This window comes from Sminthopsis crassicaudata, chromosome X (genome assembly GCF_048593235.1).
Source record: "Sminthopsis crassicaudata isolate SCR6 chromosome X, ASM4859323v1, whole genome shotgun sequence".
NCBI lineage: Eukaryota > Metazoa > Chordata > Mammalia > Dasyuromorphia > Dasyuridae > Sminthopsis > Sminthopsis crassicaudata.
The window spans coordinates 81059330-81074166 of NC_133623.1; the positions used below are offsets into that span (position 1 = coordinate 81059330).

Sequence of the window (14837 nt, forward strand, 5' to 3'; positions counted from 1 at the left end):
CAGGTATGGATACACCCCATGGAGTTCAGGCACAAAGACCCCCAAATGAGATGAGAGAGAGAGAGAGAGAGAGAGAGAGAGAGAGAGAGAGAGAGAGAGAGGAGAGAGGACCCCTCTGGAGATCATGGTCAGAGGACCCCCATAGACATCAAGGTCCCAGACACCCAAGGGAAATCAGATTCAGAGACCCATTGTGGACATCAGGGCCAAACACCTCCAGTGGGAATCATAGGCAGACTTCTCATGGACATCTGGGTCAGAGACACCCCATGGAGGTCAGGGACACAGACTTCCCCTAGAGACCAAGGGCAGAGACCACACGTGGAGGGCACCATCAGAGAATCCCCATTCATCTCAGGGACAAAAACCCTCCAGTCGAGCTGAGAGACTGAAACCCTCTGGAGATCATGGTCTGAGAGGCTCCCCGGGATCAGGTTCAGAAACAAGCCCCGCCCCTGTACAGAGATCCCCATTAGAGTTCAGTGGCAGAGAACCCTCATGTCCATCAGGTTCTAATACCCCCTGGAGCAGAGCACCCTTATGGAGACCAGGGACATAAACCCCCAATGGAAATCTCCTCAGAGACCCTTCAGGCTGACAGACGCCCTTGGGAGCAGAAAGCCTCCATGGACATCAACACAGAAATCCCCTGTACAGATTAAGGTCCAATCCCCCCAGGGCACAGCCCCCTTATAAACACCAGCTAGGGATTAGTGTCAGGGGCAAAATTTCCCAATGGAGAAAGGACACAGACCCCCTATGGAGATCAGGGTCACAGATCCCCATGGAGATCAGGGTCAGAGATCCTGCCTGGAGATCAGGGTCAGAGATCCTACCTGGAGATCAGGGTCAGAGATCCCCATGGAGATCAGGGTCACAGATCCCCATGGAGATCAGGGTCAGAGATCCTGCATGGAGATTGGGGTCAGAGATCCTGCATGGAGATCAAGGTGAAGAACCCCCAGGGGCAGAGCCCCTTTATAGAGACCAAACACACACACACACACACACACACACACACACACACACACACACACACCCATGGAGATCAATGGCAGAGGTCCTCATTAGAAATCTGAGCAAGTGACTCCCCCATGAAGATCAGAGGCAGACCTCTCATGGACATCTGGGTCCAAGACCCCCATGGAGGTAAGGGACACAGACAACCCATGAAGATCAAAGGCAAAAATTCATACCTGGAAATCCAGATAAGAAACTCCCCTTGGAAATCAGCGCAAAGACTCCCATTTGAGATCACAGAAAGACTGCCTATGATTAGACACTCCCCATGGAAATCAAGGGCAGAGCCCACCAGGGCTTAGAGACCCTCCATGGACATCAGGGACAGAGATGTCCCATGTGGTTCAAATTGAGAGAATGACTATAAAAATGAGCGTCACAGAAGGCCAATGGACATCAGGGTCAGGGACCCCCCATGGAGATCATTGTCAGGGATCCCCCACAATGAGATCAGTGTCGAGAGAAATTATGGAGATCAGGGTCAGAGATCTCTCAAGGACGTCAGGGTCCAAGACTCCCCAGGGGCAGACTGAGAATCGACCCCCTATGCAAATCAGAGACAGACCTCCCCCCCACCAAAACAGAGACCTCCCATAAAGATCAAATTCCGAGACCACCCAGGAAAATCAAAGTCAGAGAACCCCCATGAAGATCAGGGACAGAGAGCACCTGGGCAGACCAGTGTCAGAAACCCCCACCGGGATGGAGGATGGAGACCCCCATGCAGATGACCCGATGAGATGGCTGAAGACAGGATGGCTAGAGAGCTGAAGACCAAGGAAAAAGAAGAGTTGGTGGAAGGTGCATCAGAGGGTGTGGAGATGAGGGGCAAAGATTCACCGGGAAATCAGGAGGGAGAGATCAGGTCAGGAAGAAGAGAAGAGAAACGTGTCAGGCATAAAAGGTTGTTGGGATTGCTGGGTGAGGACTGGGGTTGTCTGGATGGTGACAAGGTGAGAATTCAGGTTTTCTGGACAATTACAAGGTGAGAACTCAGGTTGACTTGATAGAGGGGGCAAGCTCATTGGCTGGGGTGGTTCTTCCCAGAAGCCCTTGCATTATCCCACGCCCATTCTCTGGGAGGATAAAAAGAGACAGCACTGGGCGCAGAGAGCAGATCGGCCTGAAGAAGGATAAGAGTTGGAGGAGATTCAGAGCCAGGATTCAAGAGGAAGACTCTGAATTGCATCAGGCTTGACGGAGCTCTCTGCAGGAAGGGAAGTCACTTCTTTGGACAAGAGTTAACAGCAACTGCCTGGAGACAACGGTTCGTTACAGGAAGAAGAATCTGTTGGAGAGATTTGAGTAGACACAGCAGATCTCTTCCCAGAGAGCGATCCAGCAGCTTCTGGAGACGACAGCTCGCTACACTTGGCGTCCACACGTGGGGCAAGGACATTTGCTTATCCTGACAAGAGGAGCTAGACCAGACCTTCGCAATCTGGCGCCCGAACAGGGACAGACACGGTCCTGATTTCAGTGGAAAAGCCTCCCATCCAGATCTCAGTCTCTCTGACCCAGAACCGTGAGTAACGAGGAAACTTTGTTAAAGATTAAGTGAGCGTGCTAATAGATAAATAAGGAACTTAACTTGTTAAGGGCTAAACCAGGAATCTCTTATAGTGAAATGGGGCAAACACCTTCTGTTCAAGGAAAATGTTTAGAGAGCATCATCAAGATTATGAAAAGCCAAGGATTGATTATAATTTTAGAGGAGATTACTGAACTTTTAAGAACTGTGAAGGTCATATGTCCTTCTTTTTCTCTGGAAAAAGAATTGGATCCAGATGAGTGGAAATTAGTAGGAGAGCAATTAGGTGAACACTACAATTGCCTTTGTGACATTTTGCCCTTTGGTTCCAGACCAAACTCAGTTTCCAAAGATACAATTCATACCTACAATTTAATCCAAATGGCTTTAAAAAATGTTATTCTAAAGGAAGAGATGAAGGAGCAAAATGGGGAGGTGTCAACTAAACTAGGTGAAAAGGATGAATCAGATAACAATGAAGTTAAGTACAATTCTGAGCAACAGCAACAGGAGCACCTCCCATCTCCTCCCTCAATTAACCCTTCAGGGGTGGAGCAAGAAGGAGGAGAGGAAGAGGCAGAAACACAAACAGAATTGCCTGTGAAGCAGCCTAAGCCTATGACAAGATTAGAAAAAGCATTGGTTAAAGCTAAGAGAGAAGGACAGGATATAAGTGATTTTATACATGCATATCCTGTGATTGAAAATATTGACTCTGTAGGTCAAAAAAGGAGAAGATATGCACCTTTAGATTTGAATAAAATTAAAGATTTGAAAAAAGGTTGTACCCTTTATGGGGCTACATCAGCTTATGTCAAAATGTTACTAGATGGTTTGTCTTATGAAGTCCTAACCCCGAATGATTGGAAATCCATAGCAAGGACATGTCTGGAACCTGGAGAAAATTTATTATGGCTTGCGGAATTTCATGAATTATGTAAAATTCAAGTCAGATGCAATTTGGAAATAGGAGTTAACACACAATTCACTTTTGAGCACTTAGCTGGTGAAGGTCAATATGGAGAGAATTCGGAACAGATTAATTATACCATGACAATATATGAACAAATTGCTAAGGCTGCAATAAAAGCTTGGGGTGTCCTTCCTGGACAGAAAGATCGTGGAGAGGCTTTCACTAAAATACAGCAAGGTCCCAATGAACCTTTTGCAGATTTTGTGGGACGTTTGCAAACTGCTGTCAAAAGAACTATTGGAGAAAATTCAGCTACAGAAATAATGACCAGACATCTGGCTAAGGAAAATGCCAATGAGATTTGCAAAAGAATTATATGGGGATTAGACAAAGATGCTCCTTTAGAGGAGATCATAAGACGCTGTGCTACAGTGGGAACAAATGCTTTTTACACCCGGACAATGATGAATGTGGAAAGACAGGGTCCCTCCTGGCAAGGGACTTCTAGAGAAACTCGGCGATGTTTTCAATGTGGAAAAATTGGACATCTAAGAGCTCAGTGTAGGTATGGAGATACAGTGAGAAGACAGGGTGAGAGAAGACCTAAAACCCCATGTCCAAAATGCAACAGAGGACTCCATTGGGCATCAGAGTGTAAACTAATTCAGGGAAATAGGATGAGGGGCCCAGATCCAGGGCCCCAGGCAAAAAAGACTTGGGGCATGATGGCATCTGATGTTACACCCAAAGAGCCTTTAGAAGGTCAGGACTCTGATTTGATCAACCAGCAGAAAAGTAATCACATGGTAGAAAGGGATTACCTGATAAGTGAGCCAAAAGGCAATCAGATTGCAAAAATGGATTACACTTGGGGAGAATACAGGCCTTTTAAACCAACAGGGCTGTGTCCAGTGCAAACAATTCCAATGTAATTGCCAAATGATGAGAAGATATTTAGAAAGTGGTAAATAGAAGGTAATTAGATAGGTTAACTGCCTGGGGGAGAGGGTTTGCTTGTATTTCTTCAGCAGGAAAAGGAATCAGATGGGTGCCAACGAGTCATATTCACCTTGTCCATCAGAGAGAGACAGAAAAAGAGAAAGACCTCAAAATAAAGGAGAAGATCTAAGAAACATCTGACACTGAAAGAGCATGGATAATAAGAAGACTGTTAAAGAACTTTAAAAACCAGCAGGAATCATTGGACTTCCTCACACAAGATGAGACTAATGGACAATGGACTTATGGACATTTATAAATTTTCAATTTATGATTATGATTATGTTATATACTTCTAGCATGTGTTATGTTACTATGTTACTATGTGCTTATGTAATTTATGTAATTATCTGTAATACTTCCCATATTGATGGATTTATGTTTCAAGGTCATGACTGTCCTATGTTCTAAATCAAAAGAAAGGGGGAGATGTTGGGATTGCTGGGTGAGGACTGGGGTTGTCTGGATGGTGACAAGGTGAGAATTCAGGTTTTCTGGACAATTACAAGGTGAGAACTCAGGTTGACTTGATAGAGGGGGCAAGCTCATTGGCTGGGGTGGTTCTTCCCAGAAGCCCTTGCATTATCCCACGCCCATTCTCTGGGAGGATAAAAAGAGACAGCACTGGGCGCAGAGAGCAGATCGGCCTGAAGAAGGATAAGAGTTGGAGGAGATTCAGAGCCAGGATTCAAGAGGAAGACTCTGAATTGCATCAGGCTTGACGGAGCTCTCTGCAGGAAGGGAAGTCACTTCTTTGGACAAGAGTTAACAGCAACTGCCTGGAGACAACGGTTCGTTACAGGAAGAAGAATCTGTTGGAGAGATTTGAGTAGACACAGCAGATCTCTTCCCAGAGAGCGATCCAGCAGCTTCTGGAGACGACAGCTCGCTACAAAAGGTGGCAAAGTTATTGTTGCAGAGACCCCACCGAGGCGATCAGTGACAAAGCCCCCATGGAGATAAGAGGCACTGAGCTAATCAAGGCTAATGACCCCCATGGGGATGAGACCCCATATAAATATGGGTCACGGATACCACATGGAGATCAGAGCAGACCCCCATGGATATTAGAAGCAGACACCCCCCATGCAGATTAGGGGCAAAGGACCCCAAATGGAGACCAGGGGTAGACACAGCCCATGGAGATCAGGTATGGATACACCCCATGGAGTTCAGGCACAAAGACCCCCAAATGAGATGAGAGAGAGAGAGAGAGAGAGAGAGAGAGAGAGAGAGAGACCCCTCTGGAGATCATGGTCAGAGACCCCCATAGACATCAAGGTCCCAGACACCCAAGGGAAATCAGATTCAGAGACCCATTGTGGACATCAGGGCCAAACACCTCCAGTGGGAATCATAGGCAGACTTCTCATGGACATCTGGGTCAGAGACACCCCATGGAGGTCAGGGACACAGACTTCCCCTAGAGACCAAGGGCAGAGACCACACGTGGAGGGCACCATCAGAGAATCCCCATTCATCTCAGGGACAAAAACCCTCCAGTCGAGCTGAGAGACTGAAACCCTCTGGAGATCATGGTCTGAGAGGCTCCCCGGGATCAGGTTCAGAAACAAGCCCCGCCCCTGTACAGAGATCCCCATTAGAGTTCAGTGGCAGAGAACCCTCATGTCCATCAGGTTCTAATACCCCCTGGAGCAGAGCACCCTTATGGAGACCAGGGACATAAACCCCCAATGGAAATCTCCTCAGAGACCCTTCAGGCTGACAGACGCCCTTGGGAGCAGAAAGCCTCCATGGACATCAACACAGAAATCCCCTGTACAGATTAAGGTCCAATCCCCCCAGGGCACAGCCCCCTTATAAACACCAGCTAGGGATTAGTGTCAGGGGCAAAATTTCCCAATGGAGAAAGGACACAGACCCCCTATGGAGATCAGGGTCACAGATCCCCATGGAGATCAGGGTCAGAGATCCTGCCTGGAGATCAGGGTCAGAGATCCTACCTGGAGATCAGGGTCAGAGATCCCCATGGAGATCAGGGTCACAGATCCCCATGGAGATCAGGGTCAGAGATCCTGCATGGAGATTGGGGTCAGAGATCCTGCATGGAGATCAAGGTGAAGAACCCCCAGGGGCAGAGCCCCTTTATAGAGACCAAACACACACACACACACACACACACACACACACACACACACACACACCCATGGAGATCAATGGCAGAGGTCCTCATTAGAAATCTGAGCAAGTGACTCCCCCATGAAGATCAGAGGCAGACCTCTCATGGACATCTGAGTCCCAGAACCCCCATGGAAGTCAGATACTCAGACATCCAATGAAGACCAAAGGCAGAGACCACACACGGAGATCAAGTTCAGAGACCCCCTCTTTTGGAAATCAGCACAGACTCAGTGGAGATCAGGGACATATTGCCCATGGAAATCATGGTTAGAGACCTTCCACGGAGGTCAGAGGTTCAGAGACTCTCCATGGACATCAAGGACAGAGATAACCCATGGAGATCAAATGCAAAGACTGACCATAAAAATGAGGGTTAGACGACAAGATTATATGATGATCAGTTCTCATGGACGTGGCGCTCTTCAACAGGGAGGTGATTGATGCCAGCTCCAATGATCTCGTGAGGAAGAGAGCCATCCGCTCCCAGAGAGAGGACAGTGGGAACTGAGTGTGAATCACAACATAGCATTTTCACCCTTTATTGTTGTTCGCTTGTATTTTATTTTCCTTCTCATTTTTTCTGGGATGATTTGATTTTTTTCTTGTGCAGCAAGATAATTATATAAGTATGTATTATTTATTGAATTTAATGTATATTTCTACCATTGGATTACATGTCATCTAGGGAAGGGGGTGGGAGAAAGTGGGGGGGATTGGAACACAAGGTTTGCCAGGGTAAGTGTCAAAGAATTATCCATGCATGAGTTTTGAAAAATAAAAAGCTTTAATAAAAAAGAAAGAAAGAAAGAAAGAAAGAAAGAAAGAGAAAGAAAGAAAGAAAGAAAGAAAGAAAGAAAGAAAGAAAGAAAGAAAGAAAGAAAGAAAGAAAGAAAGAAAGAAAGAAAGAAAGAAAGAAAGAAAGAAAGAAAGAAAGAAAGAAAGAAAGAAAGAAAGAAAGAAAGAAAGAAATTTAATGCTGGTTAGATAAAGATCAAGATCATAAAGATCATAAAGACCCATAAAGATCAGATTCCAGGCCCCACGGGTGTGGAGCCCTTTTATGCAGACCAGGGACGCAGACCCCCGTGGAAATCAGAGACAGACCCTTCCATGGACATCACACTCAGAGCTAAACACAGACATGCCCCCACCGAGCTCAAATTCAGAGACCGCCCATGAAAATCAGGGTCAGAGAACCCCCAGGAAGACCAGGGTCATAAACCATAATGGAGATCCGTGTCAGAAACCGAACCAGGGAAAACCCTTCCATGGACATCAAGGACAGGGACCCCCATGTAGATCACGGGGTGAGATGGACAAAGACACGGGGGACAGAGAGATGAAGATGATTGAGATGCTGGAACAGGGTGCCAGCGTGTGTGTGTGTAGACAAGGAGCAAAGATTCACAGGGAAATTAGGAGGAAAGGTTCAGGTCAGTGGCAGAGACCCCTTGTGTCCATCAGGTTCTAATCCCCCCCAAGGCAGAGCCCCCTTCTGGAAGGGAATAGAAACAGCTAAGGAAAAGAAGGTGCCAGGGTTATTGTGGCAGAGACCCCACAGAGGAGATCAGAGGCAGGATTCCCACCCAGAAGAAGTCCTTCTCCCAGCCACATCTCCACGTTCTGCACCCCAGCAGTCTCCCTCCCACCATTGTGAAGGAAGAAGCTGTGAACAGTGAGTCTACACCAGGCCTTCCCATGTGAAAGCAGCCCTTGTCTGAGCAACATCCCCAAATGTACTAGACTCATTGCCCCCACCTTCTTCCTTCACCAAGATGGGGGGAGCCCTGGGGTGCAGAACTTCAGATGTGGCTGGGACAAGGGCTCACCTGGGGTGGGAAGCGGCTGCGCAGACTCACTGCCCCCTGCTTCCTCCTTCACAGTGAGGGGGAGCCCCCCGCGGTGGTGAATGCGGGGATGTTGCTGGGATGAGGCCTGATTTTGGGTGGGAAGCCCCGTCTAGGTTCACTGCCCATAGCTAGCCAACTCACAGACCTAAGGGAGAGACCCCTGGCGTGTATTAGGTGGGGATGTGGCTATTCCACATGAGGGGGGAAACCCTGTTCTAGATTCACTGCCCGAAGTTCCCTCCTTCACAGTGACGGGGGTAGAACCCTGGGGTATGGAACTTGGGGAGGTGGTTCAGACAAAGGCTGATTTGGGGTGAGAAATCCTAGTCTAAAGTCACTGCCCCCATCTTCCCCCATCAGAGACTTAGGGGGAAGCCCCCTGGGACGCAGAACTTGGGGATGTGGCTCGTAGAAGGGTTGATTTGGGGTGAGAAGTCCTGGCCTAGACTCACTATCCCCACCTTCCCCCTTCACAGACTTAAGAGAGAGACCCCTAGGGTGTGGAACTTGGAGATCTGGCTGGGACAAGGGCTAAGGTGGGGGCAGAAGCCCTAGACTCACTGCCTCCTCCTTCCCCGATTCCGCTTGGAAACCCCTGGGCTGCAGAACTTGGAGATGTGGGTAATCCAAGGGCCCATTTGGGGTGGGAAGCCTTGGTCTAGACGCAGATTCTGTCTCACAGATCTAGGGGGAAGAACCCCGGACGCAGGACTTGGGGAGGTGGCTTGGACAAGGGATGATTTGGAATCGGAAGCCTTGGTCTACACTCACTGCTTTCAACTTCCTCCTTCTATGAGCTGGGGGGAAAACCCCTGGAGTGCGAAACTTGGGGGTATCCTGGGACAAGGGATGATTTTGAGGGGGAAACCATGGTCTACACTCACTGCCCCCAGCTTCCAGGGCGAGACCCCTGCTGTGCGGAACATGGGGGTGTGGCTGGGCCAGGGGCTACTGGCTCGTGGAAAACCCAGTACTGGACTAGCTTATTCCTTCACAGAGATGGGGGGAGCCCCCTGGGATGGTGAGCGAAGAAACGGGGCTGGAACAAGGGCTCATTTGGGTGGGAAGACCTGGTAGGTCCCGTGGCAGAAGCCCCAGGTGTCCACAAAACACTCACACGGGAAGGGGCGCGGGCACAGGGGAGGAAGGGGGGGAAGCCGGGCCTGGAAGCCCCTTCAGAGGTCAGGTTCCGGAAACAGGCCGAGCCCGTCCTCTCCCCAATGCAAATCCCAGGGCCCCGGGGAAAGCAGAGGGGTGCCGGGGCTGCCCCGGAGCCGGGGAGACTGCAGCCCTCGGGCGCAGCCGGGAAGGGGAGGGGGGGCGCCTCCAGGTCAGGACAGCCGGGGAGCCCCCAGCCCGCCTCACAGCTGCTTCCTTCCGGCCGATCTCAGAGGGGCTCCCAAGGACAGACCCCTGGGCCGGAGCCCCCCAGTCCTCGTGTGCCTTCCCCCTCCCGCTTCCCAGAGCCCCAGGGGTCTCCCCCCTTTCTGTGGAGGAGGAAGGGGGGGGCAGAGCATCTAGATCGGGTCACCTGGGCTTCCCAACCCAAATGAACCCTTGTCCCAGCCACATCCCCAAGCTATGCATCCCTGGTGTCCACCCCCCATTTCTGGGAAGGAGGAAGCTGGGGGCAGTGAGTTTAGACCAGGGTTCCTCCAGGGGTCTCCCCTCAAACTGTGTGAGTTAGCTAGAGGCAGTGAGCCTAGAACTGGGCTTCCCTCCCCAAATGAGCCACATAACGGCCCTCCACATCCCGGTGGTCTTCCCGAATTTCTGGGACCCGGGAATGTATAGACAGCGATTCCAGACCAAAATCAGCCTTCGTCCCAGCCATATGCCCACGTTGTGCACCCCAGGAGTCTCCCACCCATCTCTGCAAAGGGGGAAGCTGGGGGCAGTGAGTCTGGCCCAGCATTTCCCATCCCAAATATGCATTTTGGACTACCCACGTCTGCAAGTTCTGCCTGCACCCGAGGGGGCTCCCCCCACAATCTGCCTTCACTGCCAGCAGCTTCCTCCTCATCTGGTCTGCCCCCCCCCCCCCAGGCCCGGGGGGCGGGGCAAGAGGGTGGGGCCGGGCCTGGGGGGGCTGGGCCTGCCCTGCCCATCCCCCTTGACACAACAAGGAGATTCAGGGCCGTTGGGCCACGCCCCGACCTGTGACCTGGTGGGTCACAATGGATGATGTCAGGGCCACATTCTATGGGCCACAGTCCTGGGGCTGAGGCGTCCGGGGCTGCCCAGAGCTGCCCGTGCCCAGCCTGGGTGTCAGCTGGGCCAGCCTCTGCTCCCGCCCGGAGCTAGGGACCAGGCAGCGGGTGGCACGAGTGTCTGTGCCACCTGACAAAGTGAGGGCCCACTGGCTCCCAGCTGCCAGGGCCTGGCTTCCTGAGCCTCAAGGACTCAAGGTGGGGGGGCTGAGACATGGGGCATGGGCGGGCAGCAGGGCTTGGGGGTCCTCCTAAACTCTTCAGTGAGGGGGGGGGTCCCAGGTGGGGACACTGGGAAGGCCCTTGGGAGGCTGGGAAGGCCCTTGGGAGACTGGGAAGGCCCTTGGGACGCTGGGAAGGCCCTTGGGAGGCTGGGAAGGCCCTTGGGAGGCTGGGAAGGCCCTTGGGACACTGGGAAGGCCCTTGGGAGACTGGGAAGGCCCTTGGGACGCTGGGAAGGCCCTTGGGAGGCTGGGAAGGCCCTTGGGAGGCTGGGAAGGCCCTTGGGACACTGGGAAGGCCCTTGGGACGTGGGAAGGCCCTTGGGAGGCTGGGAAGGCAGCCCTGCTGAGACAGCCTGGGCTGGGCCGGGCCACACGGGGGAGAGCAGGACGACCACTTGCCCTGGGAGGGAGGGAAGGTAGGGCAGCCTTGGCTCTGCCCTCCCCCAGGGCCCAGGCTCTCTGCAGGGGGTCTGGCCCCCGGGACCCCTGAGAGCCCTGAGAGACCCCTCAGAGAGGAGGCAATGGCCCCCAGTGCCCCAGCTGCCCTGGTGGGTGGCGCCTGCTCTTTGTCCTCCAGGAGGCCTCCAGTGCGGATCCTGCCCCAAGATCCCCAATGGCAGCTCCAGAAGAGCCTTAGCACAGATCTCCAGTGACAAACTGCCATTCTCCTCCCCAGGTACCAGCGGGGGCGGGGGCGGGGCTGCTTCTCCCCAGAAGCCACGCTGACACATAGGGACACACACCACACAAGTGTTCACAAACTGAACAAAAACCCACATCTAACACTCAGACAAAAAAGGCCACAAACCACACACACACCATACCCACCAACCTCTCACACCGCACAAACACACAAACCTCACACTGTACACAGAAACCACACACACACACCATATAAACACATAAACCACACACTGTACATACTCAGCACACAACTGCACAGACACACCGGCCACACAGAGGCCCAGACACTCACACACACACTCAACACACACACATACACACACACACACACACACACAAATTCACTCCCCACACAAATGCCCATGGCACACAGTTCCAGACCCAGCTCTTTCCCTGGGGTCTGAAGCCCCATCACTGGGACCGGCGTGTGGGGGTGGGTGCCAGGGCTCAGGACCCCCGCCTGGCACTCTTCCCACGCACCCCTGCTCATGACAGACACATCAGAAGTTGCCCTCTCCCTGAGGGCCCCCATCAGGGCCACCATCTGTGAGGAAGGAGAACCATTGATGCCGCTCAGGAAGAAATGATCAAGGTAGGAAGCGTTGCCCAAAGCCTGCCCTCCGCCCCGTGCCCCTCCGAGGGTGCCCGGCCCCCTTGGCCCGGAGCCGGCCTCCCCCCGCTCCCCCGGGGAGACGACCCGCACGGGGGGCGGGGGGCCGGCAGCCAGTCCCTCCCAAAGGGGCCTTCCAAAGGGTCGTCCCCCACAAGGGCAGGGGGCCGAGCTCACGAGGGCCGACTGGCCGGGGAGGCCACCCCCGGCTTGGGGGTGGGGAGCCCGCTTAATGGAGTGCAGGCCTTCTGGTGCCCAGTGCGTGGGGGTGTTCCGGCCCCCCGTGGGGCCGTGAGGGGTTCCAGAGCCTTCGTGACCGAGGCGCTCTCTCCTTCTCCCCCCAGGAATGAGAATTTCTCCGCTCTCTCAAATGCCGGGGCAGGACTGGCGCTGAGCTGCAGCTTTCTTCTTTCCTGGTGGGTGACATGGAGCGAGCCTCTCCCTCCCTGCAGGGGCTCCCCTTGTGCCCTCCCTAGAATGGGGCTGCCATCCGGGTAGCCGGGTGCCGGGCACCGCCCCGCCAGGGTGGCTGTGCGCGCCCGGAGACGCCAAGGAGCACCGCCAGTGGGAGCTGCCCGCGCGGCGTGACGGCTCTCCTGAGAAGCCGCCCCACGGCCCATGGGCCTGCCCTGAGAGTAGGCCGCCCAGCCTCCCGGGCTGCGTGCCCCGTGGGAGGGAGAGCCCCGGCCAATGCCCTCATTTCCCTGGGGTGCCCGAGCTCCCCCCTTGCGGTCGGCCCCCAGCTCCTTCCCTGACCCTGGGCATCGGGCAGCGGCTGTGGCCTCCAGCCCCTGGAGGCCCTTCCCCCCGGGGCCTGGCCAGGGACCTTTCCTGGGGAGCAGAGGGAAGCCAGAGAGAACTCTGAATCAATGGGCCATTCCCAGCATTCCCTAGGGCCTGCCCAGCCCCTCCCCCCGGGTCTGCCTCCCCCGGGCACAGGGCTCCCAGAGGGGCGCCCCCCACTTCAGGGCACACACACAGCCCCAAGGCAGCCAGGCCTTGCTCCTCACAAGGGGCCCTGGGGGCGGCTAGGGTGTGTTCCAGGACAAGAGGCAGAAAGCGGCCCTGCTGGGCCAGAAGCAGCACCTCTCGTGGGGCGCCAGGACGGCGGGTCAGCTGCAGCATGGACCGGTAGGACCGACCCCGACTGCTGCCCGCTCAGACCCTGAGTAAGTGGGGCCCGGTCTGGCTGGGCTGGCCAGGGCGGGGGGGGCAGGGCAGGGGGGCCTCCTCTGCCTGCCCTCCCCCCCAGACAAGTTCTAGCCAGGACTAGAGTGGCGCCTCCAGGTGTGCTGGCCGCCCGGGCCAGAGGGCAGAGGGGAGGGCCCGGTCCCTCGGCACTCTGGGTCCCCGGGGCCCCTTTGGGTGCTGCCCGCCACCGGCCGCTTCCGGACCCCGGAGCCCCCTCCCTCTGCCGGCCAGCCGCTGACTGCTGTCCTTGTCTCCAGGTGCCGGCTCGGGCGGCCTGCCTCCCTGAGGCGTGATGCATCTGGTCAATAAACACGCCTCTGAGGAACCCGGGGGTGCCGAGAGGGTTCTTGCGCTCTGCAGGGGGAGGGGGGGACATGACCTTGGCCCAGCAGGGAGCTGGCCCCGCTGACCTTTCCACGGCCTGGACACCTCTGGAAGGGGGCCTGGATTATTACTGCGGGGGGGGGGGGGGGGGTCCTGAATAATTATTCTGGAGAGGGGGCCTGAATTATTACTGTGGAGGCGGGCCTGGATTATTACTCACGGGGTCTGAATTATTACTTGGGGGGGTCTGGATTTTGACTCGTGGGGTCTGAATTATGACTCAGGGGGGCCTGAATTATTATTGGGGTGAGCTAAATTATCACTCAGGAGAGGGGGACCTGAATTATGACTCCGTTGGGGGGGGCCTGAATTAAGACTCCAGAGAAGTGCCTGGATTATGACTCTGGGGGCCTGGATTATTACTCTGCGTGAGCCTGGATTATGACTTGGGGGGGGCCTGAATTATTACTCTACAGAGGGGACCTGAATTATGACTTAGGGGGGCATGAATTATTACTTGGGGTTCTGAACTATTACTGGGAGGGCCTGAATTATTACTTGGGGGTGGGGTCCTGAATTATTACTCTGGAGAGGGGGCCTGGATTATTACTCTGGAGGGGGGCCTGGATTATTACTCACGGGGTCTGAATTATTACTCTGGAGGGGGGCCTGGATTATTACTCATGGGGCCTGAATTATTACTTGGGGGGGTCTGGATTATGACTGGGGGGGTCTGAATTATGACTCAGAGGTTTCTGGATTATGATTTGGGGGGGCCTGAATTATGACTGGGGGGGGCCTGAATTATTACTCCAGGGAGGGCCTTGATTATGACTTGGGGGCCCTGAATTATGACTCAGGGGGGGCCTAAATTATTATTGGGGGGAGCTAAATTATCACTCAGGAGAGGGGGACCTGAATTATGATTCAGGAGGCCTGAATTATGACTCCGTTGGGGGGGGCCTGAATTATGACTCCAGAGAAGGGCCTGGATTATGACTCTGGGGGCCTGGATTATTACTCTGCGTGAGCCTGGATTATGACTTGGGGGGAGGCCTGAATTATTACTCTGCAGAGGGGACCTGAATTATGACTGGGGAGGGCATGAATTATTACTCGGGGGTGGGGTCCTGAATTAT

General features: G+C 53.8%; 1 long non-coding RNA gene across 1 annotated transcript in view; it reads left to right on the forward strand.

Annotated features, from left to right (window-relative positions):
• LOC141548751 (uncharacterized) overlaps nt 1-13699 on the forward strand; it is a 129063-nt gene extending 115364 nt beyond the window's left edge. The window contains exons 3-7 of the long non-coding RNA XR_012484045.1: nt 11467-11565; nt 12069-12165; nt 12528-12599; nt 13216-13352; nt 13632-13699. This is a non-coding gene — a long non-coding RNA (uncharacterized LOC141548751). The remainder of the gene's footprint in view (nt 1-11466; nt 11566-12068; nt 12166-12527; nt 12600-13215; nt 13353-13631) is intronic.
• Nucleotides 13700-14837: the final 1138 nt, after the last annotated feature.